Consider the following 27053-nt stretch of genomic DNA (forward strand, 5'->3'; position numbering starts at 1 on the left):
TACAGTGCTGTGTCCTTCTTGACTCGACAGAGGAACTGAAAAGACTTGTGTCGCCCCACACACAACCGAAGTGTCTACCTCACATGCATATATTGCCAGCTGATGTATGACATCAGCTGTCACGGACCTTACCGTCATTCTGGGAACTCATCCTGATCTTGGGAAACCACTGATATGGTATTTATAGATATGTATTTCAACTCAAATCCTCAAATAAAAAAACCCTAATCACACACACTTAACGTAAAAGGAGGTGACCGTCCAAAACGCAGAAGTCGGTCCCACCAAGACTTGAACTTGGATCACTGGATTCAGAGTCCAGAGTGCTAACCATTACACCATGGAACCGGCGATAGCAAGTGTCTGACATTGTCTGATCCCCAAGTACACAGTGTCAGACTACGATAAAGTTGACAGCATTCCATTATTTGATCGTTTTTTAGGGAAATTACGTTAAAAGGTTATAATCAAGTCAAAAGTCAGCCTATACAGACGGAGGGCTTGTCCAGGAGTTGAACCTGGGACCTCTCGCACCCTAAGCGAGAATCATACCACTAGACCAACAAGCCCTTGGTAGCTTGAGAGGGCGGCTGTTTGTTGCTGAGAATTTCGGCCGAAACGACAGGATTCCCTTGGTACCAAAATTGACATGATGCGATTGCATTGGTAAATTGCGTCGTCGTGGTTTTGACGTTTGTTATTGTTTTTAAGGGCAAAGAGTAATTTAGGTGCAAATTCTGCAGCTTTGCGGGCGCTGTGGCTGAGTCGGTCAAAGTGCCTGTCTCGTAAACAGGAGATTCTGGGTTCAAATCCCAGCAGTGCCTTTAGGCTGTTTCCATGGCTTCTTCACGGCTACTTTTGAAACATTTCAAACCATGTTTTACTATGAGAATCCTTGTTGCGTTGAAGAAAATCCCATCATTTCTGAAGGCAATAATACCCTGATCAATTTGGACACGACCGACCTACCGACTTCCGGCTTAGTCGAGGCAGATTATGTGAGCTCGCCTTGGACTGAGAAGATGTGGATGGAGAAAGAAGCTCCTGTCCTGAAATTGCCACCTCTAAGCTCCACTTACATTTGAAGTGCCCACTTGGACAAGCCAAATGTCTTCTGGACAAAAGTTCCACAGTCAGACGAGCAGTCCCTGTTCAGGTGACCAGTGATAGGCTCTGAGATTCATCTGCGAAGACCTCCTTTTAGCCGGCAAAAGACAAGGGCAACCCGCCCAGCCTGGTTACATTTGAAGAACTGAGGCCTGACTGGAAAAGCGGAAATGCTGTGTTGCAGCTGAAGTAGCTCAGTTGGGAGAGCGTTAGACTGAAGATCTAAAGGTCCCTGGTTCAATCCCGGGTTTCAGCACAGTTGAAATGTTGTTCTTGCCTTGCCAGATCATTTAAAAAGCCTTGCTGAACGTGTCTCTGGTTAATGAGTGACACAGATTTCGTTCTGAAAATCCAGCGAACGTTCGGGGAGCTTACGATCCAAACACTACAATGGCACAAGTTGATGACGCCAAGGTGATATTTGAAAGCCCAACAGTGGCTCGGTTGTTTCCATGTTTGACGAAAATCCCATTTTTTCTGGAACTGGTCTTGTGTGCTACAATGCTCAGGACAAAGGCCTTGTCAATTTGGACAATAGCTGGGCTCAGACTATTGACAATGTGTTCCAAATCAGGACCAAAGAGGCAGGCTTTGCATGTAGGTGAAGCAGCCTATCATTCACCGCCTGAACAGGGACTTGAACCCTGGACCCTCAGATTAAAAGTCTGATGCTCTACCAGCTGAGCTATCCAGGCCGCTCTTTGACATTAAAAAGTCACGTGACTGAAATTTTCTGGCATACAAGTGGCTGGATTTCTGGCTTCGCCATGGACATGCTCCCGAAATTGCCACCTATAAGACAGGCTTAGGTTGGACACTGCCCACACGGACTAGCCAAACACCTTCTGAGTAAAAGATTTTATGGTCAGATAAGACAAAGGTTGAGCCAGTCACTGACACATTCGACTTTTGATCTGAGTGTCCAGGATTCAAGCCCCTGTTCAGGTGACCAGTGATAGGCTCTGAAGTTCATTTGCCAAAGCCTCCTTTTTGCCCCCAAAACACAGGGGCACCGGGAACGGGACTGGTGCCCCTTCTTACATTTGACAGGCTGAGCCCTGACCTGGAAAAGCCGAAAACCCGTTCCACAGCTGAAATAGCTGGGAGAGCGTCAGACTGAAGATCTAAAGGTCCCAGATTTCAGTACAGTGCTGTATCCTTCTTGACTCGACAGAGGAACTGAAAAGACTTGTGTCGCCCCACACACAACCGAAGTGTCTACCTCACATGCATATATTGCCAGCTGATGTATGACATCAGCTGTCACGGACCTTACCGTCATTCTGGGAACTCATCCTGATCTTGGGATACCACTGATATGGTATTTATAGATATGTATTTCAACTCAAATCCTCAAATAAAAAAAACCCTAATCACACACACTTAACGTAAAAGGAGGTGACCGTCCAAGACGCAGAAGTCGGTCCCACCAAGACTTGAACTTGGATCACTGGATTCAGAGTCCAGAGTGCTAACCATTACACCATGGAACCGGCGATAGCAAGTGTCTGACATTGTCTGATCCCCAAGTACACAGTGTCAGACTACGATAAAGTTGACAGCATTTCATTATTTGATCGTTTTTTAGGGAAATTACGTTAAAAGGTTATAATCAAGTCAAAAGTCAGCCTATACAGACGGAGGGCTTGTCCAGGAGTTGAACCTGGGACCTCTCGCACCCTAAGCGAGAATCATACCACTAGACCAACAAGCCCTTGGTAGCTTGAGAGAGCGGCTGTTTGTTGCTGAGAATTTCGGCCGAAACGACAGGATTCCCTTGGTACCAAAATTGACATGATGCGATTGCATTGGTAAATTGCGTCGTCGTGGTTTTGACGTTTGTTATTGTTTTTAAGGGCAAAGAGTAATTTAGGTGCAAATTCTGCAGCTTTGCGGGCGCTGTGGCTGAGTCGGTCAAAGTGCCTGTCTCGTAAACAGGAGATTCTGGGTTCAAATCCCAGCAGTGCCTTTAGGCTGTTTCCAGGGCTCCTTCACGGCTACTTTTGAAACATTTCAAACCATGTATTCCTATGAGAATCCTTGTTGCGTTGAAGAAAATCCCATCATTTCTGAAGGCAATAATACCCTGGTCAATTTGGACACGACCGACCTACCGACTTCCGGCTTAGTCGAGGCAGAATATGTGAGCTCGCCTTGGACTGAGAAGATGTGGATGGAGAAAGAAGCTCCTGTCCTGAAATTGCCACCTCTAAGCTCCACTTACATTTGAAGTGCCCACTTGGACAAGCAAAATGCCTTCTGGACAAAAGTTCCACAGTCAGACGAGCAGTCCCTGTTCAGGTGACCAGTGATAGGCTCTGAGATTCATCTGCGAAGACCTCCTTTTAGCCGGCAAAAGACAAGGGCAACCCGCCCAGCCTGGTTACATTTGAAGAACTGAGGCCTGACTGGAAAAGCGGAAATGCTGTGTTGCAGCTGAAGTAGCTCAGTTGGGAGAGCGTTAGACTGAAGATCTAAAGGTCCCTGGTTCAATCCCGGGTTTCAGCACAGTTGAAATGTTGTTCTTGCCTTGCCAGATCATTTAAAAAGCCTTGCTGAACGTGTCTCTGGTTAATGAGTGACACAGATTTCGTTCTGAAAATCCAGCGAACGTTCGGGGAGCTTACGATCCAAACACTACAATGGCACAAGTTGATGACGCCAAGGTGACATTTGAAAGCCCAACAGTGGCTCGGTTGTTTCCATGTTTGACGAAAATCCCATTTTTTCTGGAACTGGTCTTGTGTGCTACAATGCTCAGGACAAAGGCCTTGTCAATTTGGACAATAGCTGGGCTAAGACTATTGACAATGTGTTCCAAATCAGGACCAGCTTTGCATGTAGGTGAAGCAGCCTATCATTCACCGCCTGAACAGGGACTTGAACCCTGGACCCTCAGATTAAAAGTCTGATGCTCTACCAGCTGAGCTATCCAGGCCGCTCTTTGACATTAAAAAGTCACGTGACTGAAATTTTCTGGCATACAAGTGGCTGGATTTCTGGCTTCGCCATGGACATGCTCCCGAAATTGCCACCTATAAGACAGGCTTAGGTTGGACACTGCCCACACGGACTAGCCAAACACCTTCTGGGTAAAAGATTTTATGGTCAGATAAGACAAAGGTTGAGCCAGTCACTGACACATTCGACTTTTGATCTGAGTGTCCAGGATTCAAGCCCCTGTTCAGGTGACCAGTGATAGGCTCTGAAGTTCATTTGCCAAAGCCTCCTTTTTGCCCCCAAAACACAGGGGCACCAGGAACGGGACTGGTGCCCCTTCTTACATTTGACAGGCTGAGCCCTGACCTGGAAAAGCCGAAAACCCGTTCCACAGCTGAAATAGCTGGGAGAGCGTCAGACTGAAGATCTAAAGGTCCCAGATTTCAGTACAGTGCTGTGTCCTTCTTGACTCGACAGAGGAACTGAAAAGACTTGTGTCGCCCCACACACAACCGAAGTGTCTACCTCACATGCATATATTGCCAGCTGATGTATGACATCAGCTGTCACGGACCTTACCGTCATTCTGGGAACTCATCCTGATCTTGGGAAACCACTGATATGGTATTTATAGATATGTATTTCAACTCAAATCCTCAAATAAAAAAAACCCTAATCACACACACTTAACGTAAAAGGAGGTGACCGTCCAAAACGCAGAAGTCGGTCCCACCAAGACTTGAACTTGGATCACTGGATTCAGAGTCCAGAGTGCTAACCATTACACCATGGAACCGGCGATAGCAAGTGTCTGACATTGTCTGATCCCCAAGTACACAGTGTCAGACTACGATAAAGTTGACAGCATTCCATTATTTGATCGTTTTTTAGGGAAATTACGTTAAAAGGTTATAATCAAGTCAAAAGTCAGCCTATACAGACGGAGGGCTTGTCCAGGAGTTGAACCTGGGACCTCTCGCACCCTAAGCGAGAATCATACCACTAGACCAACAAGCCCTTGGTAGCTTGAGAGGGCGGCTGTTTGTTGCTGAGAATTTCGGCCGAAACGACAGGATTCCCTTGGTACCAAAATTGACATGATGCGATTGCATTGGTAAATTGCGTCGTCGTGGTTTTGACGTTTGTTATTGTTTTTAAGGGCAAAGAGTAATTTAGGTGCAAATTCTGCAGCTTTGCGGGCGCTGTGGCTGAGTCGGTCAAAGTGCCTGTCTCGTAAACAGGAGATTCTGGGTTCAAATCCCAGCAGTGCCTTTAGGCTGTTTCCATGGCTTCTTCACGGCTACTTTTGAAACATTTCAAACCATGTTTTTCTATGAGAATCCTTGTTGCGTTGAAGAAAATCCCATCATTTCTGAAGGCAATAATACCCTGATCAATTTGGACACGACCGACCTACCGACTTCCGGCTTAGTCGAGGCAGATTATGTGAGCTCGCCTTGGACTGAGAAGATGTGGATGGAGAAAGAAGCTCCTGTCCTGAAATTGCCACCTCTAAGCTCCACTTACATTTGAAGTGCCCACTTGGACAAGCCAAATGTCTTCTGGACAAAAGTTCCACAGTCAGACGAGCAGTCCCTGTTCAGGTGACCAGTGATAGGCTCTGAGATTCATCTGCGAAGACCTCCTTTTAGCCGGCAAAAGACAAGGGCAACCCGCCCAGCCTGGTTACATTTGAAGAACTGAGGCCTGACTGGAAAAGCGGAAATGCTGTGTTGCAGCTGAAGTAGCTCAGTTGGGAGAGCGTTAGACTGAAGATCTAAAGGTCCCTGGTTCAATCCCGGGTTTCAGCACAGTTGAAATGTTGTTCTTGCCTTGCCAGATCATTTAAAAAGCCTTGCTGAACGTGTCTCTGGTTAATGAGTGACACAGATTTCGTTCTGAAAATCCAGCGAACGTTCGGGGAGCTTACGATCCAAACACTACAATGGCACAAGTTGATGACGCCAAGGTGATATTTGAAAGCCCAACAGTGGCTCGGTTGTTTCCATGTTTGACGAAAATCCCATTTTTTCTGGAACTGGTCTTGTGTGCTACAATGCTCAGGACAAAGGCCTTGTCAATTTGGACAATAGCTGGGCTCAGACTATTGACAATGTGTTCCAAATCAGGACCAAAGAGGCAGGCTTTGCATGTAGGTGAAGCAGCCTATCATTCACCGCCTGAACAGGGACTTGAACCCTGGACCCTCAGATTAAAAGTCTGATGCTCTACCAGCTGAGCTATCCAGGCCGCTCTTTGACATTAAAAAGTCACGTGACTGAAATTTTCTGGCATACAAGTGGCTGGATTTCTGGCTTCGCCATGGACATGCTCCCGAAATTGCCACCTATAAGACAGGCTTAGGTTGGACACTGCCCACACGGACTAGCCAAACACCTTCTGAGTAAAAGATTTTATGGTCAGATAAGACAAAGGTTGAGCCAGTCACTGACACATTCGACTTTTGATCTGAGTGTCCAGGATTCAAGCCCCTGTTCAGGTGACCAGTGATAGGCTCTGAAGTTCATTTGCCAAAGCCTCCTTTTTGCCCCCAAAACACAGGGGCACCGGGAACGGGACTGGTGCCCCTTCTTACATTTGACAGGCTGAGCCCTGACCTGGAAAAGCCGAAAACCCGTTCCACAGCTGAAATAGCTGGGAGAGCGTCAGACTGAAGATCTAAAGGTCCCAGATTTCAGTACAGTGCTGTGTCCTTCTTGACTCGACAGAGGAACTGAAAAGACTTGTGTCGCCCCACACACAACCGAAGTGTCTACCTCACATGCATATATTGCCAGCTGATGTATGACATCAGCTGTCACGGACCTTACCGTCATTCTGGGAACTCATCCTGATCTTGGGATACCACTGATATGGTATTTATAGATATGTATTTCAACTCAAATCCTCAAATAAAAAAAACCCTAATCACACACACTTAACGTAAAAGGAGGTGACCGTCCAAGACGCAGAAGTCGGTCCCACCAAGACTTGAACTTGGATCACTGGATTCAGAGTCCAGAGTGCTAACCATTACACCATGGAACCGGCGATAGCAAGTGTCTGACATTGTCTGATCCCCAAGTACACAGTGTCAGACTACGATAAAGTTGACAGCATTTCATTATTTGATCGTTTTTTAGGGAAATTACGTTAAAAGGTTATAATCAAGTCAAAAGTCAGCCTATACAGACGGAGGGCTTGTCCAGGAGTTGAACCTGGGACCTCTCGCACCCTAAGCGAGAATCATACCACTAGACCAACAAGCCCTTGGTAGCTTGAGAGAGCGGCTGTTTGTTGCTGAGAATTTCGGCCGAAACGACAGGATTCCCTTGGTACCAAAATTGACATGATGCGATTGCATTGGTAAATTGCGTCGTCGTGGTTTTGACGTTTGTTATTGTTTTTAAGGGCAAAGAGTAATTTAGGTGCAAATTCTGCAGCTTTGCGGGCGCTGTGGCTGAGTCGGTCAAAGTGCCTGTCTCGTAAACAGGAGATTCTGGGTTCAAATCCCAGCAGTGCCTTTAGGCTGTTTCCAGGGCTCCTTCACGGCTACTTTTGAAACATTTCAAACCATGTATTCCTATGAGAATCCTTGTTGCGTTGAAGAAAATCCCATCATTTCTGAAGGCAATAATACCCTGGTCAATTTGGACACGACCGACCTACCGACTTCCGGCTTAGTCGAGGCAGAATATGTGAGCTCGCCTTGGACTGAGAAGATGTGGATGGAGAAAGAAGCTCCTGTCCTGAAATTGCCACCTCTAAGCTCCACTTACATTTGAAGTGCCCACTTGGACAAGCAAAATGCCTTCTGGACAAAAGTTCCACAGTCAGACGAGCAGTCCCTGTTCAGGTGACCAGTGATAGGCTCTGAGATTCATCTGCGAAGACCTCCTTTTAGCCGGCAAAAGACAAGGGCAACCCGCCCAGCCTGGTTACATTTGAAGAACTGAGGCCTGACTGGAAAAGCGGAAATGCTGTGTTGCAGCTGAAGTAGCTCAGTTGGGAGAGCGTTAGACTGAAGATCTAAAGGTCCCTGGTTCAATCCCGGGTTTCAGCACAGTTGAAATGTTGTTCTTGCCTTGCCAGATCATTTAAAAAGCCTTGCTGAACGTGTCTCTGGTTAATGAGTGACACAGATTTCGTTCTGAAAATCCAGCGAACGTTCGGGGAGCTTACGATCCAAACACTACAATGGCACAAGTTGATGACGCCAAGGTGACATTTGAAAGCCCAACAGTGGCTCGGTTGTTTCCATGTTTGACGAAAATCCCATTTTTTCTGGAACTGGTCTTGTGTGCTACAATGCTCAGGACAAAGGCCTTGTCAATTTGGACAATAGCTGGGCTAAGACTATTGACAATGTGTTCCAAATCAGGACCAGCTTTGCATGTAGGTGAAGCAGCCTATCATTCACCGCCTGAACAGGGACTTGAACCCTGGACCCTCAGATTAAAAGTCTGATGCTCTACCAGCTGAGCTATCCAGGCCGCTCTTTGACATTAAAAAGTCACGTGACTGAAATTTTCTGGCATACAAGTGGCTGGATTTCTGGCTTCGCCATGGACATGCTCCCGAAATTGCCACCTATAAGACAGGCTTAGGTTGGACACTGCCCACACGGACTAGCCAAACACCTTCTGGGTAAAAGATTTTATGGTCAGATAAGACAAAGGTTGAGCCAGTCACTGACACATTCGACTTTTGATCTGAGTGTCCAGGATTCAAGCCCCTGTTCAGGTGACCAGTGATAGGCTCTGAAGTTCATTTGCCAAAGCCTCCTTTTTGCCCCCAAAACACAGGGGCACCAGGAACGGGACTGGTGCCCCTTCTTACATTTGACAGGCTGAGCCCTGACCTGGAAAAGCCGAAAACCCGTTCCACAGCTGAAATAGCTGGGAGAGCGTCAGACTGAAGATCTAAAGGTCCCAGATTTCAGTACAGTGCTGTGTCCTTCTTGACTCGACAGAGGAACTGAAAAGACTTGTGTCGCCCCACACACAACCGAAGTGTCTACCTCACATGCATATATTGCCAGCTGATGTATGACATCAGCTGTCACGGACCTTACCGTCATTCTGGGAACTCATCCTGATCTTGGGAAACCACTGATATGGTATTTATAGATATGTATTTCAACTCAAATCCTCAAATAAAAAAAACCCTAATCACACACACTTAACGTAAAAGGAGGTGACCGTCCAAGACGCAGAAGTCGGTCCCACCAAGACTTGAACTTGGATTACTGGATTCAGAGTCCAGAGTGCTAACCATTACACCATGGAACCGGCGATAGCAAGTGTCTGACATTGTCTGATCCCCAAGTACACAGTGTCAGACTACGATAAAGTTGACAGCATTCCATTATTTGATCGTTTTTTAGGGAAATTACGTTAAAAGGTTATAATCAAGTCAAAAGTCAGCCTATACAGACGGAGGGCTTGTCCAGGAGTTGAACCTGGGACCTCTCGCACCCGAAGCGAGAATCATACCACTAGACCAACAAGCCCTTGGTAGCTTGAGAGAGCGGCTGTTTGTTGCTGAGCATTTCGGCCGAAACGACAGGATTCCCTTGGTACCAAAATTGACATGATGCGATTGCATTGGTAAATTGCGTCGTCGTGGTTTTGACGTTTGTTATTGTTTTTAAGGGCAAAGAGTAACTTAGGTGCAAATTCTGCAGCTTTGCGGGCGCTGTGGCTGAGTCGGTCAAAGTGCCTGTCTCGTAAACAGGAGATTCTGGGTTCAAATCCCAGCAGTGCCTTTAGGCTGTTTCCATGGCTCCTTCACGGCTACTTTTGAAACATTTCAAACCATGTTTTTCTATGAGAATCCTTGTTGCGTTGAAGAAAATCCCATCATTTCTGAAGGCAATAATACCCTGATCAATTTGGACACGACCGACCTACCGACTTCCGGCTTAGTCGAGGCAGATTATGTGAGCTCGCCTTGGACTGAGAAGATGTGGATGGAGAAAGAAGCTCCTGTCCTGAAATTGCCACCTCTAAGCTCCACTTACATTTGAAGTGCCCACTTGGACAAGCCAAATGTCTTCTGGACAAAAGTTCCACAGTCAGACGAGCAGTCCCTGTTCAGGTGACCAGTGATAGGCTCTGAGATTCATCTGCGAAGACCTCCTTTTAGCCAGCAAAAGACAAGGGCAACCCGCCCAGCCTGGTTACATTTGAAGAACTGAGGCCTGACTGGAAAAGCGGAAATGGTGTGTTGCAGCTGAAGTAGCTCAGTTGGGAGAGCGTTAGACTGAAGATCTAAAGGTCCCTGGTTCAATCCCGGGTTTCAGCACAGTTGAAATGTTGTTCTTGCCTTGCCAGATCATTTCAAAAGCCTTGCTGAACGTGTCTCTGGTTAATGAGTGACACAGATTTCGTTCTGAAAATCCAGCGAACGTTCGGGGAGCTTACGATCCAAACACTACAATGGCACAAGTTGATGACGCCAAGGTGATATTTGAAAGCCCAACAGTGGCTCGGTTGTTTCCATGTTTGACGAAAATCCCATTTTTTCTGGAACTGGTCTTGTGTGCTACAATGCTCAGGACAAAGGCCTTGTCAATTTGGACAATAGCTGGGCTCAGACTATTGACAATGTGTTCCAAATCAGGACCAAAGAGGCAGGCTTTGCATGTAGGTGAAGCAGCCTATCATTCACCGCCTGAACAGGGACTTGAACCCTGGACCCTCAGATTAAAAGTCTGATGCTCTACCAGCTGAGCTATCCAGGCCGCTCTTTGACATTAAAAAGTCACGTGACTGAAATTTTCTGGCATACAAGTGGCTGGATTTCTGGCTTCGCCATGGACATGCTCCCGAAATTGCCACCTATAAGACAGGCTTAGGTTGGACACTGCCCACACGGACTAGCCAAACACCTTCTGGGTAAAAGATTTTATGGTCAGATAAGACAAAGGTTGAGCCAGTCACTGACACATTCGACTTTTGATCTGAGTGTCCAGGATTCAAGCCCCTGTTCAGGTGACCAGTGATAGGCTCTGAAGTTCATTTGCCAAAGCCTCCTTTTTGCCCCCAAAACACAGGGGCACCAGGAACGGGACTGGTGCCCCTTCTTACATTTGACAGGCTGAGCCCTGACCTGGAAAAGCCGAAAACCCGTTCCACAGCTGAAATAGCTGGGAGAGCGTCAGACTGAAGATCTAAAGGTCCCAGATTTCAGTACAGTGCTGTGTCCTTCTTGACTCGACAGAGGAACTGAAAAGACTTGTGTCGCCCCACACACAACCGAAGTGTCTACCTCACATGCATATATTGCCAGCTGATGTATGACATCAGCTGTCACGGACCTTACCGTCATTCTGGGAACTCATCCTGATCTTGGGAAACCACTGATATGGTATTTATAGATATGTATTTCAACTCAAATCCTCAAATAAAAAAAACCCTAATCACACACACTTAACGTAAAAGGAGGTGACCGTCCAAGACGCAGAAGTCGGTCCCACCAAGACTTGAACTTGGATTACTGGATTCAGAGTCCAGAGTGCTAACCATTACACCATGGAACCGGCGATAGCAAGTGTCTGACATTGTCTGATCCCCAAGTACACAGTGTCAGACTACGATAAAGTTGACAGCATTCCATTATTTGATCGTTTTTTAGGGAAATTACGTTAAAAGGTTATAATCAAGTCAAAAGTCAGCCTATACAGACGGAGGGCTTGTCCAGGAGTTGAACCTGGGACCTCTCGCACCCGAAGCGAGAATCATACCACTAGACCAACAAGCCCTTGGTAGCTTAAGAGAGCGGCTGTTTGTTGCTGAGCATTTCGGCCGAAACGACAGGATTCCCTTGGTACCAAAATTGACATGATGCGATTGCATTGGTAAATTGCGTCGTCGTGGTTTTGACGTTTGTTATTGTTTTTAAGGGCAAAGAGTAACTTAGGTGCAAATTCTGCAGCTTTGCGGGCGCTGTGGCTGAGTCGGTCAAAGTGCCTGTCTCGTAAACAGGAGATTCTGGGTTCAAAGCCCAGCAGTGCCTTTAGGCTGTTTCCATGGCTCCTTCACGGCTACTTTTGAAACATTTCAAACCATGTTTTTCTATGAGAATCCTTGTTGCGTTGAAGAAAATCCCATCATTTCTGAAGGCAATAATACCCTGATCAATTTGGACACGACCGACCTACCGACTTCCGGCTTAGTCGAGGCAGAATATGTGAGCTCGCCTTGGACTGAGAAGATGTGGATGGAGAAAGAAGCTCCTGTCCTGAAATTGCCACCTCTAAGCTCCACTTACATTTGAAGTGCCCACTTGGACAAGCCAAATGTCTTCTGGACAAAAGTTCCACAGTCAGACGAGCAGTCCCTGTTCAGGTGACCAGTGATAGGCTCTGAGATTCATCTGCGAAGACCTCCTTTTAGCCGGCAAAAGACAAGGGCAACCCGCCCAGCCTGGTTACATTTGAAGAACTGAGGCCTGACTGGAAAAGCGGAAATGCTGTGTTGCAGCTGAAATAGCTCAGTTGGGAGAGCGTTAGACTGAAGATCTAAAGGTCCCTGGTTCAATCCCGGGTTTCAGCACAGTTGAAATGTTGTTCTTGCCTTGCCAGATCATTTCAAAAGCCTTGCTGAACGTGTCTCTGGTTAATGAGTGACACAGATTTCGTTCTGAAAATCCAGCGAACGTTCGGGGAGCTTACGATCCAAACACTACAATGGCACAAGTTGATGACGCCAAGGTGATATTTGAAAGCCCAACAGTGGCTCGGTTGTTTCCATGTTTGACGAAAATCCCATTTTTTCTGGAACTGGTCTTGTGTGCTACAATGCTCAGGACAAAGGCCTTGTCAATTTGGACAATAGCTGGGCTCAGACTATTGACAATGGGTTCCAAATCAGGACCAGCTTTGCATGTAGGTGAAGCAGCCTATCATTCACCGCCTGAACAGGGACTTGAACCCTGGACCCTCAGATTACAAGTCTGATGGTCTACCAGCTGAGCTATCCAGGCCGCTCTTTGACATTAAAAAGTCACGTGACTGAAATTTTCTGGCATACAAGTGGCTGGATTTCTGGCTTCGCCATGGACATGCTCCCGAAATTGCCACCTATAAGACAGGCTTAGGTTGGACACTGCCCACACGGACTAGCCAAACACCTTCTGGGTAAAAGATTTTATGGTCAGATAAGACAAAGGTTGAGCCAGTCACTGACACATTCGACTTTTGATCTGAGTGTCCAGGATTCAAGCCCCTGTTCAGGTGACCAGTGATAGGCTCTGAAGTTCATTTGCCAAAGCCTCCTTTTTGCCCCCAAAACACAGGGGCACCAGGAACGGGACTGGTGCCCCTTCTTACATTTGACAGGCTGAGCCCTGACCTGGAAAAGCCGAAAACCCGTTCCACAGCTGAAATAGCTGGGAGAGCGTCAGACTGAAGATCTAAAGGTCCCAGATTTCAGTACAGTGCTGTGTCCTTCTTGACTCGACAGAGGAACTGAAAAGACTTGTGTCGCCCCACACACAACCGAAGTGTCTACCTCACATGCATATATTGCGGACCTTACCGTCATTCTGGGAACTCATCCTGATCTTGGGAAACCACTGATATGGTATTTATAGATATGTATTTCAACTCAAATCCTCAAATAAAAAAACCCTAATCACACACACTTAACGTAAAAGGAGGTGACCGTCCAAAACGCAGAAGTCGGTCCCACCAAGACTTGAACTTGGATCACTGGATTCAGAGTCCAGAGTGCTAACCATTACACCATGGAACCGGCGATAGCAAGTGTCTGACATTGTCTGATCCCCAAGTACACAGTGTCAGACTACGATAAAGTTGACAGCATTCCATTATTTGATCGTTTTTTAGGGAAATTACGTTAAAAGGTTATAATCAAGTCAAAAGTCAGCCTATACAGACGGAGGGCTTGTCCAGGAGTTGAACCTGGGACCTCTCGCACCCTAAGCGAGAATCATACCACTAGACCAACAAGCCCTTGGTAGCTTGAGAGGGCGGCTGTTTGTTGCTGAGAATTTCGGCCGAAACGACAGGATTCCCTTGGTACCAAAATTGACATGATGCGATTGCATTGGTAAATTGCGTCGTCGTGGTTTTGACGTTTGTTATTGTTTTTAAGGGCAAAGAGTAATTTAGGTGCAAATTCTGCAGCTTTGCGGGCGCTGTGGCTGAGTCGGTCAAAGTGCCTGTCTCGTAAACAGGAGATTCTGGGTTCAAATCCCAGCAGTGCCTTTAGGCTGTTTCCATGGCTTCTTCACGGCTACTTTTGAAACATTTCAAACCATGTTTTTCTATGAGAATCCTTGTTGCGTTGAAGAAAATCCCATCATTTCTGAAGGCAATAATACCCTGATCAATTTGGACACGACCGACCTACCGACTTCCGGCTTAGTCGAGGCAGATTATGTGAGCTCGCCTTGGACTGAGAAGATGTGGATGGAGAAAGAAGCTCCTGTCCTGAAATTGCCACCTCTAAGCTCCACTTACATTTGAAGTGCCCACTTGGACAAGCCAAATGTCTTCTGGACAAAAGTTCCACAGTCAGACGAGCAGTCCCTGTTCAGGTGACCAGTGATAGGCTCTGAGATTCATCTGCGAAGACCTCCTTTTAGCCGGCAAAAGACAAGGGCAACCCGCCCAGCCTGGTTACATTTGAAGAACTGAGGCCTGACTGGAAAAGCGGAAATGCTGTGTTGCAGCTGAAGTAGCTCAGTTGGGAGAGCGTTAGACTGAAGATCTAAAGGTCACTGGTTCAATCCCGGGTTTCAGCACAGTTGAAATGTTGTTCTTGCCTTGCCAGATCATTTCAAAAGCCTTGCTGAACGTGTCTCTGGTTAATGAGTGATTTGTTCTGAAAATCCAGCGAACGTTCGGGGAGCTTACGATCCAAACACTACAATGGCACAAGTTAATGACGCCAAGGTGATATTTGAAAGCCCAACAGTGGCTCGGTTGTTTCCATGTTTGACGAAAATCCCATTTTTTCTGGAACTGGTCTTGTGTGCTACAATGCTCAGGACAAAGGCCTTGTCAATTTGGACAATAGCTGGGCTCAGACTATTGACAATGTGTTCCAAATCAGGACCAAAGAGGCAGGCTTTGCATGTAGGTGAAGCAGCCTATCATTCACCGCCTGAACAGGGACTTGAACCCTGGACCCTCAGATTAAAAGTCTGATGCTCTACCAGCTGAGCTATCCAGGCCGCTCTTTGACATTAAAAAGTCACGTGACTGAAATTTTCTGGCATACAAGTGGCTGGATTTCTGGCTTCGCCATGGACATGCTCCCGAAATTGCCACCTATAAGACAGGCTTAGGTTGGACACTGCCCACACGGACTAGCCAAACACCTTCTGGGTAAAAGATTTTATGGTCAGATAAGACAAAGGTTGAGCCAGTCACTGACACATTCGACTTTTGATCTGAGTGTCCAGGATTCAAGCCCCTGTTCAGGTGACCAGTGATAGGCTCTGAAGTTCATTTGCCAAAGCCTCCTTTTTGCCCCCAAAACACAGGGGCACCAGGAACGGGACTGGTGCCCCTTCTTACATTTGACAGGCTGAGCCCTGACCTGGAAAAGCCGAAAACCCGTTCCACAGCTGAAATAGCTGGGAGAGCGTCAGACTGAAGATCTAAAGGTCCCAGATTTCAGTACAGTGCTGTGTCCTTCTTGACTCGACAGAGGAACTGAAAAGACTTGTGTCGCCCCACACACAACCGAAGTGTCTACCTCACATGCATATATTGCCAGCTGATGTATGACATCAGCTGTCACGGACCTTACCGTCATTCTGGGAACTCATCCTGATCTTGGGAAACCACTGATATGGTATTTATAGATATGTATTTCAACTCAAATCCTCAAATAAAAAAACCCTAATCACACACACTTAACGTAAAAGGAGGTGACCGTCCAAAACGCAGAAGTCGGTCCCACCAAGACTTGAACTTGGATCACTGGATTCAGAGTCCAGAGTGCTAACCATTACACCATGGAACCGGCGATAGCAAGTGTCTGACATTGTCTGATCCCCAAGTACACAGTGTCAGACTACGATAAAGTTGACAGCATTCCATTATTTGATCGTTTTTTAGGGAAATTACGTTAAAAGGTTATAATCAAGTCAAAAGTCAGCCTATACAGACGGAGGGCTTGTCCAGGAGTTGAACCTGGGACCTCTCGCACCCTAAGCGAGAATCATACCACTAGACCAACAAGCCCTTGGTAGCTTGAGAGGGCGGCTGTTTGTTGCTGAGAATTTCGGCCGAAACGACAGGATTCCCTTGGTACCAAAATTGACATGATGCGATTGCATTGGTAAATTGCGTCGTCGTGGTTTTGACGTTTGTTATTGTTTTTAAGGGCAAAGAGTAATTTAGGTGCAAATTCTGCAGCTTTGCGGGCGCTGTGGCTGAGTCGGTCAAAGTGCCTGTCTCGTAAACAGGAGATTCTGGGTTCAAATCCCAGCAGTGCCTTTAGGCTGTTTCCATGGCTTCTTCACGGCTACTTTTGAAACATTTCAAACCATGTTTTACTATGAGAATCCTTGTTGCGTTGAAGAAAATCCCATCATTTCTGAAGGCAATAATACCCTGATCAATTTGGACACGACCGACCTACCGACTTCCGGCTTAGTCGAGGCAGATTATGTGAGCTCGCCTTGGACTGAGAAGATGTGGATGGAGAAAGAAGCTCCTGTCCTGAAATTGCCACCTCTAAGCTCCACTTACATTTGAAGTGCCCACTTGGACAAGCCAAATGTCTTCTGGACAAAAGTTCCACAGTCAGACGAGCAGTCCCTGTTCAGGTGACCAGTGATAGGCTCTGAGATTCATCTGCGAAGACCTCCTTTTAGCCGGCAAAAGACAAGGGCAACCCGCCCAGCCTGGTTACATTTGAAGAACTGAGGCCTGACTGGAAAAGCGGAAATGCTGTGTTGCAGCTGAAGTAGCTCAGTTGGGAGAGCGTTAGACTGAAGATCTAAAGGTCCCTGGTTCAATCCCGGGTTTCAGCACAGTTGAAATGTTGTTCTTGCCTTGCCAGATCATTTAAAAAGCCTTGCTGAACGTGTCTCTGGTTAATGAGTGACACAGATTTCGTTCTGAAAATCCAGCGAACGTTCGGGGAGCTTACGATCCAAACACTACAATGGCACAAGTTGATGACGCCAAGGTGATATTTGAAAGCCCAACAGTGGCTCGGTTGTTTCCATGTTTGACGAAAATCCCATTTTTTCTGGAACTGGTCTTGTGTGCTACAATGCTCAGGACAAAGGCCTTGTCAATTTGGACAATAGCTGGGCTCAGACTATTGACAATGTGTTCCAAATCAGGACCAAAGAGGCAGGCTTTGCATGTAGGTGAAGCAGCCTATCATTCACCGCCTGAACAGGGACTTGAACCCTGGACCCTCAGATTAAAAGTCTGATGCTCTACCAGCTGAGCTATCCAGGCCGCTCTTTGACATTAAAAAGTCACGTGACTGAAATTTTCTGGCATACAAGTGGCTGGATTTCTGGCTTCGCCATGGACATGCTCCCGAAATTGCCACCTATAAGACAGGCTTAGGTTGGACACTGCCCACACGGACTAGCCAAACACCTTCTGAGTAAAAGATTTTATGGTCAGATAAGACAAAGGTTGAGCCAGTCACTGACACATTCGACTTTTGATCTGAGTGTCCAGGATTCAAGCCCCTGTTCAGGTGACCAGTGATAGGCTCTGAAGTTCATTTGCCAAAGCCTCCTTTTTGCCCCCAAAACACAGGGGCACCGGGAACGGGACTGGTGCCCCTTCTTACATTTGACAGGCTGAGCCCTGACCTGGAAAAGCCGAAAACCCGTTCCACAGCTGAAATAGCTGGGAGAGCGTCAGACTGAAGATCTAAAGGTCCCAGATTTCAGTACAGTGCTGTATCCTTCTTGACTCGACAGAGGAACTGAAAAGACTTGTGTCGCCCCACACACAACCGAAGTGTCTACCTCACATGCATATATTGCCAGCTGATGTATGACATCAGCTGTCACGGACCTTACCGTCATTCTGGGAACTCATCCTGATCTTGGGATACCACTGATATGGTATTTATAGATATGTATTTCAACTCAAATCCTCAAATAAAAAAAACCCTAATCACACACACTTAACGTAAAAGGAGGTGACCGTCCAAGACGCAGAAGTCGGTCCCACCAAGACTTGAACTTGGATCACTGGATTCAGAGTCCAGAGTGCTAACCATTACACCATGGAACCGGCGATAGCAAGTGTCTGACATTGTCTGATCCCCAAGTACACAGTGTCAGACTACGATAAAGTTGACAGCATTTCATTATTTGATCGTTTTTTAGGGAAATTACGTTAAAAGGTTATAATCAAGTCAAAAGTCAGCCTATACAGACGGAGGGCTTGTCCAGGAGTTGAACCTGGGACCTCTCGCACCCTAAGCGAGAATCATACCACTAGACCAACAAGCCCTTGGTAGCTTGAGAGAGCGGCTGTTTGTTGCTGAGAATTTCGGCCGAAACGACAGGATTCCCTTGGTACCAAAATTGACATGATGCGATTGCATTGGTAAATTGCGTCGTCGTGGTTTTGACGTTTGTTATTGTTTTTAAGGGCAAAGAGTAATTTAGGTGCAAATTCTGCAGCTTTGCGGGCGCTGTGGCTGAGTCGGTCAAAGTGCCTGTCTCGTAAACAGGAGATTCTGGGTTCAAATCCCAGCAGTGCCTTTAGGCTGTTTCCAGGGCTCCTTCACGGCTACTTTTGAAACATTTCAAACCATGTATTCCTATGAGAATCCTTGTTGCGTTGAAGAAAATCCCATCATTTCTGAAGGCAATAATACCCTGGTCAATTTGGACACGACCGACCTACCGACTTCCGGCTTAGTCGAGGCAGAATATGTGAGCTCGCCTTGGACTGAGAAGATGTGGATGGAGAAAGAAGCTCCTGTCCTGAAATTGCCACCTCTAAGCTCCACTTACATTTGAAGTGCCCACTTGGACAAGCAAAATGCCTTCTGGACAAAAGTTCCACAGTCAGACGAGCAGTCCCTGTTCAGGTGACCAGTGATAGGCTCTGAGATTCATCTGCGAAGACCTCCTTTTAGCCGGCAAAAGACAAGGGCAACCCGCCCAGCCTGGTTACATTTGAAGAACTGAGGCCTGACTGGAAAAGCGGAAATGCTGTGTTGCAGCTGAAGTAGCTCAGTTGGGAGAGCGTTAGACTGAAGATCTAAAGGTCCCTGGTTCAATCCCGGGTTTCAGCACAGTTGAAATGTTGTTCTTGCCTTGCCAGATCATTTAAAAAGCCTTGCTGAACGTGTCTCTGGTTAATGAGTGACACAGATTTCGTTCTGAAAATCCAGCGAACGTTCGGGGAGCTTACGATCCAAACACTACAATGGCACAAGTTGATGACGCCAAGGTGACATTTGAAAGCCCAACAGTGGCTCGGTTGTTTCCATGTTTGACGAAAATCCCATTTTTTCTGGAACTGGTCTTGTGTGCTACAATGCTCAGGACAAAGGCCTTGTCAATTTGGACAATAGCTGGGCTAAGACTATTGACAATGTGTTCCAAATCAGGACCAGCTTTGCATGTAGGTGAAGCAGCCTATCATTCACCGCCTGAACAGGGACTTGAACCCTGGACCCTCAGATTAAAAGTCTGATGCTCTACCAGCTGAGCTATCCAGGCCGCTCTTTGACATTAAAAAGTCACGTGACTGAAATTTTCTGGCATACAAGTGGCTGGATTTCTGGCTTCGCCATGGACATGCTCCCGAAATTGCCACCTATAAGACAGGCTTAGGTTGGACACTGCCCACACGGACTAGCCAAACACCTTCTGGGTAAAAGATTTTATGGTCAGATAAGACAAAGGTTGAGCCAGTCACTGACACATTCGACTTTTGATCTGAGTGTCCAGGATTCAAGCCCCTGTTCAGGTGACCAGTGATAGGCTCTGAAGTTCATTTGCCAAAGCCTCCTTTTTGCCCCCAAAACACAGGGGCACCAGGAACGGGACTGGTGCCCCTTCTTACATTTGACAGGCTGAGCCCTGACCTGGAAAAGCCGAAAACCCGTTCCACAGCTGAAATAGCTGGGAGAGCGTCAGACTGAAGATCTAAAGGTCCCAGATTTCAGTACAGTGCTGTGTCCTTCTTGACTCGACAGAGGAACTGAAAAGACTTGTGTCGCCCCACACACAACCGAAGTGTCTACCTCACATGCATATATTGCCAGCTGATGTATGACATCAGCTGTCACGGACCTTACCGTCATTCTGGGAACTCATCCTGATCTTGGGAAACCACTGATATGGTATTTATAGATATGTATTTCAACTCAAATCCTCAAATAAAAAAAACCCTAATCACACACACTTAACGTAAAAGGAGGTGACCGTCCAAAACGCAGAAGTCGGTCCCACCAAGACTTGAACTTGGATCACTGGATTCAGAGTCCAGAGTGCTAACCATTACACCATGGAACCGGCGATAGCAAGTGTCTGACATTGTCTGATCCCCAAGTACACAGTGTCAGACTACGATAAAGTTGACAGCATTCCATTATTTGATCGTTTTTTAGGGAAATTACGTTAAAAGGTTATAATCAAGTCAAAAGTCAGCCTATACAGACGGAGGGCTTGTCCAGGAGTTGAACCTGGGACCTCTCGCACCCTAAGCGAGAATCATACCACTAGACCAACAAGCCCTTGGTAGCTTGAGAGGGCGGCTGTTTGTTGCTGAGAATTTCGGCCGAAACGACAGGATTCCCTTGGTACCAAAATTGACATGATGCGATTGCATTGGTAAATTGCGTCGTCGTGGTTTTGACGTTTGTTATTGTTTTTAAGGGCAAAGAGTAATTTAGGTGCAAATTCTGCAGCTTTGCGGGCGCTGTGGCTGAGTCGGTCAAAGTGCCTGTCTCGTAAACAGGAGATTCTGGGTTCAAATCCCAGCAGTGCCTTTAGGCTGTTTCCATGGCTTCTTCACGGCTACTTTTGAAACATTTCAAACCATGTTTTTCTATGAGAATCCTTGTTGCGTTGAAGAAAATCCCATCATTTCTGAAGGCAATAATACCCTGATCAATTTGGACACGACCGACCTACCGACTTCCGGCTTAGTCGAGGCAGATTATGTGAGCTCGCCTTGGACTGAGAAGATGTGGATGGAGAAAGAAGCTCCTGTCCTGAAATTGCCACCTCTAAGCTCCACTTACATTTGAAGTGCCCACTTGGACAAGCCAAATGTCTTCTGGACAAAAGTTCCACAGTCAGACGAGCAGTCCCTGTTCAGGTGACCAGTGATAGGCTCTGAGATTCATCTGCGAAGACCTCCTTTTAGCCGGCAAAAGACAAGGGCAACCCGCCCAGCCTGGTTACATTTGAAGAACTGAGGCCTGACTGGAAAAGCGGAAATGCTGTGTTGCAGCTGAAGTAGCTCAGTTGGGAGAGCGTTAGACTGAAGATCTAAAGGTCCCTGGTTCAATCCCGGGTTTCAGCACAGTTGAAATGTTGTTCTTGCCTTGCCAGATCATTTAAAAAGCCTTGCTGAACGTGTCTCTGGTTAATGAGTGACACAGATTTCGTTCTGAAAATCCAGCGAACGTTCGGGGAGCTTACGATCCAAACACTACAATGGCACAAGTTGATGACGCCAAGGTGATATTTGAAAGCCCAACAGTGGCTCGGTTGTTTCCATGTTTGACGAAAATCCCATTTTTTCTGGAACTGGTCTTGTGTGCTACAATGCTCAGGACAAAGGCCTTGTCAATTTGGACAATAGCTGGGCTCAGACTATTGACAATGTGTTCCAAATCAGGACCAAAGAGGCAGGCTTTGCATGTAGGTGAAGCAGCCTATCATTCACCGCCTGAACAGGGACTTGAACCCTGGACCCTCAGATTAAAAGTCTGATGCTCTACCAGCTGAGCTATCCAGGCCGCTCTTTGACATTAAAAAGTCACGTGACTGAAATTTTCTGGCATACAAGTGGCTGGATTTCTGGCTTCGCCATGGACATGCTCCCGAAATTGCCACCTATAAGACAGGCTTAGGTTGGACACTGCCCACACGGACTAGCCAAACACCTTCTGAGTAAAAGATTTTATGGTCAGATAAGACAAAGGTTGAGCCAGTCACTGACACATTCGACTTTTGATCTGAGTGTCCAGGATTCAAGCCCCTGTTCAGGTGACCAGTGATAGGCTCTGAAGTTCATTTGCCAAAGCCTCCTTTTTGCCCCCAAAACACAGGGGCACCGGGAACGGGACTGGTGCCCCTTCTTACATTTGACAGGCTGAGCCCTGACCTGGAAAAGCCGAAAACCCGTTCCACAGCTGAAATAGCTGGGAGAGCGTCAGACTGAAGATCTAAAGGTCCCAGATTTCAGTACAGTGCTGTGTCCTTCTTGACTCGACAGAGGAACTGAAAAGACTTGTGTCGCCCCACACACAACCGAAGTGTCTACCTCACATGCATATATTGCCAGCTGATGTATGACATCAGCTGTCACGGACCTTACCGTCATTCTGGGAACTCATCCTGATCTTGGGATACCACTGATATGGTATTTATAGATATGTATTTCAACTCAAATCCTCAAATAAAAAAAACCCTAATCACACACACTTAACGTAAAAGGAGGTGACCGTCCAAGACGCAGAAGTCGGTCCCACCAAGACTTGAACTTGGATCACTGGATTCAGAGTCCAGAGTGCTAACCATTACACCATGGAACCGGCGATAGCAAGTGTCTGACATTGTCTGATCCCCAAGTACACAGTGTCAGACTACGATAAAGTTGACAGCATTTCATTATTTGATCGTTTTTTAGGGAAATTACGTTAAAAGGTTATAATCAAGTCAAAAGTCAGCCTATACAGACGGAGGGCTTGTCCAGGAGTTGAACCTGGGACCTCTCGCACCCTAAGCGAGAATCATACCACTAGACCAACAAGCCCTTGGTAGCTTGAGAGAGCGGCTGTTTGTTGCTGAGAATTTCGGCCGAAACGACAGGATTCCCTTGGTACCAAAATTGACATGATGCGATTGCATTGGTAAATTGCGTCGTCGTGGTTTTGACGTTTGTTATTGTTTTTAAGGGCAAAGAGTAATTTAGGTGCAAATTCTGCAGCTTTGCGGGCGCTGTGGCTGAGTCGGTCAAAGTGCCTGTCTCGTAAACAGGAGATTCTGGGTTCAAATCCCAGCAGTGCCTTTAGGCTGTTTCCAGGGCTCCTTCACGGCTACTTTTGAAACATTTCAAACCATGTATTCCTATGAGAATCCTTGTTGCGTTGAAGAAAATCCCATCATTTCTGAAGGCAATAATACCCTGGTCAATTTGGACACGACCGACCTACCGACTTCCGGCTTAGTCGAGGCAGAATATGTGAGCTCGCCTTGGACTGAGAAGATGTGGATGGAGAAAGAAGCTCCTGTCCTGAAATTGCCACCTCTAAGCTCCACTTACATTTGAAGTGCCCACTTGGACAAGCAAAATGCCTTCTGGACAAAAGTTCCACAGTCAGACGAGCAGTCCCTGTTCAGGTGACCAGTGATAGGCTCTGAGATTCATCTGCGAAGACCTCCTTTTAGCCGGCAAAAGACAAGGGCAACCCGCCCAGCCTGGTTACATTTGAAGAACTGAGGCCTGACTGGAAAAGCGGAAATGCTGTGTTGCAGCTGAAGTAGCTCAGTTGGGAGAGCGTTAGACTGAAGATCTAAAGGTCCCTGGTTCAATCCCGGGTTTCAGCACAGTTGAAATGTTGTTCTTGCCTTGCCAGATCATTTAAAAAGCCTTGCTGAACGTGTCTCTGGTTAATGAGTGACACAGATTTCGTTCTGAAAATCCAGCGAACGTTCGGGGAGCTTACGATCCAAACACTACAATGGCACAAGTTGATGACGCCAAGGTGACATTTGAAAGCCCAACAGTGGCTCGGTTGTTTCCATGTTTGACGAAAATCCCATTTTTTCTGGAACTGGTCTTGTGTGCTACAATGCTCAGGACAAAGGCCTTGTCAATTTGGACAATAGCTGGGCTAAGACTATTGACAATGTGTTCCAAATCAGGACCAGCTTTGCATGTAGGTGAAGCAGCCTATCATTCACCGCCTGAACAGGGACTTGAACCCTGGACCCTCAGATTAAAAGTCTGATGCTCTACCAGCTGAGCTATCCAGGCCGCTCTTTGACATTAAAAAGTCACGTGACTGAAATTTTCTGGCATACAAGTGGCTGGATTTCTGGCTTCGCCATGGACATGCTCCCGAAATTGCCACCTATAAGACAGGCTTAGGTTGGACACTGCCCACACGGACTAGCCAAACACCTTCTGGGTAAAAGATTTTATGGTCAGATAAGACAAAGGTTGAGCCAGTCACTGACACATTCGACTTTTGATCTGAGTGTCCAGGATTCAAGCCCCTGTTCAGGTGACCAGTGATAGGCTCTGAAGTTCATTTGCCAAAGCCTCCTTTTTGCCCCCAAAACACAGGGGCACCAGGAACGGGACTGGTGCCCCTTCTTACATTTGACAGGCTGAGCCCTGACCTGGAAAAGCCGAAAACCCGTTCCACAGCTGAAATAGCTGGGAGAGCGTCAGACTGAAGATCTAAAGGTCCCAGATTTCAGTACAGTGCTGTGTCCTTCTTGACTCGACAGAGGAACTGAAAAGACTTGTGTCGCCCCACACACAACCGAAGTGTCTACCTCACATGCATATATTGCCAGCTGATGTATGACATCAGCTGTCACGGACCTTACCGTCATTCTGGGAACTCATCCTGATCTTGGGAAACCACTGATATGGTATTTATAGATATGTATTTCAACTCAAATCCTCAAATAAAAAAAACCCTAATCACACACACTTAACGTAAAAGGAGGTGACCGTCCAAAACGCAGAAGTCGGTCCCACCAAGACTTGAACTTGGATCACTGGATTCAGAGTCCAGAGTGCTAACCATTACACCATGGAACCGGCGATAGCAAGTGTCTGACATTGTCTGATCCCCAAGTACACAGTGTCAGACTACGATAAAGTTGACAGCATTCCATTATTTGATCGTTTTTTAGGGAAATTACGTTAAAAGGTTATAATCAAGTCAAAAGTCAGCCTATACAGACGGAGGGCTTGTCCAGGAGTTGAACCTGGGACCTCTCGCACCCTAAGCGAGAATCATACCACTAGACCAACAAGCCCTTGGTAGCTTGAGAGGGCGGCTGTTTGTTGCTGAGAATTTCGGCCGAAACGACAGGATTCCCTTGGTACCAAAATTGACATGATGCGATTGCATTGGTAAATTGCGTCGTCGTGGTTTTGACGTTTGTTATTGTTTTTAAGGGCAAAGAGTAATTTAGGTGCAAATTCTGCAGCTTTGCGGGCGCTGTGGCTGAGTCGGTCAAAGTGCCTGTCTCGTAAACAGGAGATTCTGGGTTCAAATCCCAGCAGTGCCTTTAGGCTGTTTCCATGGCTTCTTCACGGCTACTTTTGAAACATTTCAAACCATGTTTTTCTATGAGAATCCTTGTTGCGTTGAAGAAAATCCCATCATTTCTGAAGGCAATAATACCCTGATCAATTTGGACACGACCGACCTACCGACTTCCGGCTTAGTCGAGGCAGATTATGTGAGCTCGCCTTGGACTGAGAAGATGTGGATGGAGAAAGAAGCTCCTGTCCTGAAATTGCCACCTCTAAGCTCCACTTACATTTGAAGTGCCCACTTGGACAAGCCAAATGTCTTCTGGACAAAAGTTCCACAGTCAGACGAGCAGTCCCTGTTCAGGTGACCAGTGATAGGCTCTGAGATTCATCTGCGAAGACCTCCTTTTAGCCGGCAAAAGACAAGGGCAACCCGCCCAGCCTGGTTACATTTGAAGAACTGAGGCCTGACTGGAAAAGCGGAAATGCTGTGTTGCAGCTGAAGTAGCTCAGTTGGGAGAGCGTTAGACTGAAGATCTAAAGGTCCCTGGTTCAATCCCGGGTTTCAGCACAGTTGAAATGTTGTTCTTGCCTTGCCAGATCATTTAAAAAGCCTTGCTGAACGTGTCTCTGGTTAATGAGTGACACAGATTTCGTTCTGAAAATCCAGCGAACGTTCGGGGAGCTTACGATCCAAACACTACAATGGCACAAGTTGATGACGCCAAGGTGATATTTGAAAGCCCAACAGTGGCTCGGTTGTTTCCATGTTTGACGAAAATCCCATTTTTTCTGGAACTGGTCTTGTGTGCTACAATGCTCAGGACAAAGGCCTTGTCAATTTGGACAATAGCTGGGCTCAGACTATTGACAATGTGTTCCAAATCAGGACCAAAGAGGCAGGCTTTGCATGTAGGTGAAGCAGCCTATCATTCACCGCCTGAACAGGGACTTGAACCCTGGACCCTCAGATTAAAAGTCTGATGCTCTACCAGCTGAGCTATCCAGGCCGCTCTTTGACATTAAAAAGTCACGTGACTGAAATTTTCTGGCATACAAGTGGCTGGATTTCTGGCTTCGCCATGGACATGCTCCCGAAATTGCCACCTATAAGACAGGCTTAGGTTGGACACTGCCCACACGGACTAGCCAAACACCTTCTGAGTAAAAGATTTTATGGTCAGATAAGACAAAGGTTGAGCCAGTCACTGACACATTCGACTTTTGATCTGAGTGTCCAGGATTCAAGCCCCTGTTCAGGTGACCAGTGATAGGCTCTGAAGTTCATTTGCCAAAGCCTCCTTTTTGCCCCCAAAACACAGGGGCACCGGGAACGGGACTGGTGCCCCTTCTTACATTTGACAGGCTGAGCCCTGACCTGGAAAAGCCGAAAACCCGTTCCACAGCTGAAATAGCTGGGAGAGCGTCAGACTGAAGATCTAAAGGTCCCAGATTTCAGTACAGTGCTGTATCCTTCTTGACTCGACAGAGGAACTGAAAAGACTTGTGTCGCCCCACACACAACCGAAGTGTCTACCTCACATGCATATATTGCCAGCTGATGTATGAC

The 27053-nt window shown here is 46.8% G+C and overlaps 36 non-coding genes across 36 annotated transcripts; 13 read left to right on the plus strand and 23 right to left on the minus strand.

Moving 5' to 3' along the window:
• Positions 1 to 276: 276 nt before the first annotated feature.
• Positions 277 to 348, minus strand: trnaq-cug (transfer RNA glutamine (anticodon CUG)). The gene has a single exon. It is a non-coding gene; the product is annotated as a tRNA-Gln (tRNA).
• A 149-nt stretch (positions 349 to 497) lies between these two features.
• trnap-agg (transfer RNA proline (anticodon AGG)) lies at positions 498 to 569 on the minus strand. Its single transcript has one exon. It is a non-coding gene; the product is annotated as a tRNA-Pro (tRNA).
• Positions 570 to 750: 181 nt separating this feature from the next.
• On the plus strand, positions 751 to 824 carry trnat-cgu (transfer RNA threonine (anticodon CGU)). The gene has a single exon. It is a non-coding gene; the product is annotated as a tRNA-Thr (tRNA).
• A 1704-nt stretch (positions 825 to 2528) lies between these two features.
• On the minus strand, positions 2529 to 2600 carry trnaq-cug (transfer RNA glutamine (anticodon CUG)). The gene has a single exon. It is a non-coding gene; the product is annotated as a tRNA-Gln (tRNA).
• Positions 2601 to 2749: 149 nt separating this feature from the next.
• On the minus strand, positions 2750 to 2821 carry trnap-agg (transfer RNA proline (anticodon AGG)). The gene has a single exon. It is a non-coding gene; the product is annotated as a tRNA-Pro (tRNA).
• Positions 2822 to 3002: 181 nt separating this feature from the next.
• Positions 3003 to 3076, plus strand: trnat-cgu (transfer RNA threonine (anticodon CGU)). The gene has a single exon. It is a non-coding gene; the product is annotated as a tRNA-Thr (tRNA).
• Positions 3077 to 4771: 1695 nt separating this feature from the next.
• On the minus strand, positions 4772 to 4843 carry trnaq-cug (transfer RNA glutamine (anticodon CUG)). Its single transcript has one exon. It is a non-coding gene; the product is annotated as a tRNA-Gln (tRNA).
• Positions 4844 to 4992: 149 nt separating this feature from the next.
• On the minus strand, positions 4993 to 5064 carry trnap-agg (transfer RNA proline (anticodon AGG)). The gene has a single exon. It is a non-coding gene; the product is annotated as a tRNA-Pro (tRNA).
• A 181-nt stretch (positions 5065 to 5245) lies between these two features.
• Positions 5246 to 5319, plus strand: trnat-cgu (transfer RNA threonine (anticodon CGU)). The gene has a single exon. It is a non-coding gene; the product is annotated as a tRNA-Thr (tRNA).
• Positions 5320 to 7023: 1704 nt separating this feature from the next.
• trnaq-cug (transfer RNA glutamine (anticodon CUG)) lies at positions 7024 to 7095 on the minus strand. The gene has a single exon. It is a non-coding gene; the product is annotated as a tRNA-Gln (tRNA).
• A 149-nt stretch (positions 7096 to 7244) lies between these two features.
• On the minus strand, positions 7245 to 7316 carry trnap-agg (transfer RNA proline (anticodon AGG)). Its single transcript has one exon. It is a non-coding gene; the product is annotated as a tRNA-Pro (tRNA).
• A 181-nt stretch (positions 7317 to 7497) lies between these two features.
• trnat-cgu (transfer RNA threonine (anticodon CGU)) lies at positions 7498 to 7571 on the plus strand. Its single transcript has one exon. It is a non-coding gene; the product is annotated as a tRNA-Thr (tRNA).
• Positions 7572 to 9487: 1916 nt separating this feature from the next.
• Positions 9488 to 9559, minus strand: trnap-cgg (transfer RNA proline (anticodon CGG)). The gene has a single exon. It is a non-coding gene; the product is annotated as a tRNA-Pro (tRNA).
• Positions 9560 to 9740: 181 nt separating this feature from the next.
• On the plus strand, positions 9741 to 9814 carry trnat-cgu (transfer RNA threonine (anticodon CGU)). Its single transcript has one exon. It is a non-coding gene; the product is annotated as a tRNA-Thr (tRNA).
• Positions 9815 to 11739: 1925 nt separating this feature from the next.
• Positions 11740 to 11811, minus strand: trnap-cgg (transfer RNA proline (anticodon CGG)). Its single transcript has one exon. It is a non-coding gene; the product is annotated as a tRNA-Pro (tRNA).
• A 181-nt stretch (positions 11812 to 11992) lies between these two features.
• trnat-cgu (transfer RNA threonine (anticodon CGU)) lies at positions 11993 to 12066 on the plus strand. The gene has a single exon. It is a non-coding gene; the product is annotated as a tRNA-Thr (tRNA).
• Positions 12067 to 12532: 466 nt separating this feature from the next.
• trnaf-gaa (transfer RNA phenylalanine (anticodon GAA)) lies at positions 12533 to 12605 on the plus strand. The gene has a single exon. It is a non-coding gene; the product is annotated as a tRNA-Phe (tRNA).
• Positions 12606 to 12962: 357 nt separating this feature from the next.
• trnat-ugu (transfer RNA threonine (anticodon UGU)) lies at positions 12963 to 13035 on the minus strand. Its single transcript has one exon. It is a non-coding gene; the product is annotated as a tRNA-Thr (tRNA).
• Positions 13036 to 13733: 698 nt separating this feature from the next.
• On the minus strand, positions 13734 to 13805 carry trnaq-cug (transfer RNA glutamine (anticodon CUG)). The gene has a single exon. It is a non-coding gene; the product is annotated as a tRNA-Gln (tRNA).
• A 149-nt stretch (positions 13806 to 13954) lies between these two features.
• trnap-agg (transfer RNA proline (anticodon AGG)) lies at positions 13955 to 14026 on the minus strand. Its single transcript has one exon. It is a non-coding gene; the product is annotated as a tRNA-Pro (tRNA).
• Positions 14027 to 14207: 181 nt separating this feature from the next.
• Positions 14208 to 14281, plus strand: trnat-cgu (transfer RNA threonine (anticodon CGU)). Its single transcript has one exon. It is a non-coding gene; the product is annotated as a tRNA-Thr (tRNA).
• Positions 14282 to 15977: 1696 nt separating this feature from the next.
• Positions 15978 to 16049, minus strand: trnaq-cug (transfer RNA glutamine (anticodon CUG)). Its single transcript has one exon. It is a non-coding gene; the product is annotated as a tRNA-Gln (tRNA).
• A 149-nt stretch (positions 16050 to 16198) lies between these two features.
• Positions 16199 to 16270, minus strand: trnap-agg (transfer RNA proline (anticodon AGG)). The gene has a single exon. It is a non-coding gene; the product is annotated as a tRNA-Pro (tRNA).
• Positions 16271 to 16451: 181 nt separating this feature from the next.
• trnat-cgu (transfer RNA threonine (anticodon CGU)) lies at positions 16452 to 16525 on the plus strand. The gene has a single exon. It is a non-coding gene; the product is annotated as a tRNA-Thr (tRNA).
• A 1704-nt stretch (positions 16526 to 18229) lies between these two features.
• On the minus strand, positions 18230 to 18301 carry trnaq-cug (transfer RNA glutamine (anticodon CUG)). Its single transcript has one exon. It is a non-coding gene; the product is annotated as a tRNA-Gln (tRNA).
• Positions 18302 to 18450: 149 nt separating this feature from the next.
• On the minus strand, positions 18451 to 18522 carry trnap-agg (transfer RNA proline (anticodon AGG)). Its single transcript has one exon. It is a non-coding gene; the product is annotated as a tRNA-Pro (tRNA).
• Positions 18523 to 18703: 181 nt separating this feature from the next.
• Positions 18704 to 18777, plus strand: trnat-cgu (transfer RNA threonine (anticodon CGU)). The gene has a single exon. It is a non-coding gene; the product is annotated as a tRNA-Thr (tRNA).
• Positions 18778 to 20472: 1695 nt separating this feature from the next.
• trnaq-cug (transfer RNA glutamine (anticodon CUG)) lies at positions 20473 to 20544 on the minus strand. Its single transcript has one exon. It is a non-coding gene; the product is annotated as a tRNA-Gln (tRNA).
• A 149-nt stretch (positions 20545 to 20693) lies between these two features.
• On the minus strand, positions 20694 to 20765 carry trnap-agg (transfer RNA proline (anticodon AGG)). Its single transcript has one exon. It is a non-coding gene; the product is annotated as a tRNA-Pro (tRNA).
• Positions 20766 to 20946: 181 nt separating this feature from the next.
• trnat-cgu (transfer RNA threonine (anticodon CGU)) lies at positions 20947 to 21020 on the plus strand. The gene has a single exon. It is a non-coding gene; the product is annotated as a tRNA-Thr (tRNA).
• Positions 21021 to 22724: 1704 nt separating this feature from the next.
• Positions 22725 to 22796, minus strand: trnaq-cug (transfer RNA glutamine (anticodon CUG)). The gene has a single exon. It is a non-coding gene; the product is annotated as a tRNA-Gln (tRNA).
• Positions 22797 to 22945: 149 nt separating this feature from the next.
• On the minus strand, positions 22946 to 23017 carry trnap-agg (transfer RNA proline (anticodon AGG)). The gene has a single exon. It is a non-coding gene; the product is annotated as a tRNA-Pro (tRNA).
• Positions 23018 to 23198: 181 nt separating this feature from the next.
• Positions 23199 to 23272, plus strand: trnat-cgu (transfer RNA threonine (anticodon CGU)). The gene has a single exon. It is a non-coding gene; the product is annotated as a tRNA-Thr (tRNA).
• Positions 23273 to 24967: 1695 nt separating this feature from the next.
• On the minus strand, positions 24968 to 25039 carry trnaq-cug (transfer RNA glutamine (anticodon CUG)). Its single transcript has one exon. It is a non-coding gene; the product is annotated as a tRNA-Gln (tRNA).
• A 149-nt stretch (positions 25040 to 25188) lies between these two features.
• trnap-agg (transfer RNA proline (anticodon AGG)) lies at positions 25189 to 25260 on the minus strand. The gene has a single exon. It is a non-coding gene; the product is annotated as a tRNA-Pro (tRNA).
• A 181-nt stretch (positions 25261 to 25441) lies between these two features.
• Positions 25442 to 25515, plus strand: trnat-cgu (transfer RNA threonine (anticodon CGU)). Its single transcript has one exon. It is a non-coding gene; the product is annotated as a tRNA-Thr (tRNA).
• Positions 25516 to 27053: the final 1538 nt, after the last annotated feature.

This window comes from Dunckerocampus dactyliophorus, chromosome 13 (genome assembly GCF_027744805.1).
Source record: "Dunckerocampus dactyliophorus isolate RoL2022-P2 chromosome 13, RoL_Ddac_1.1, whole genome shotgun sequence".
NCBI lineage: Eukaryota > Metazoa > Chordata > Actinopteri > Syngnathiformes > Syngnathidae > Dunckerocampus > Dunckerocampus dactyliophorus.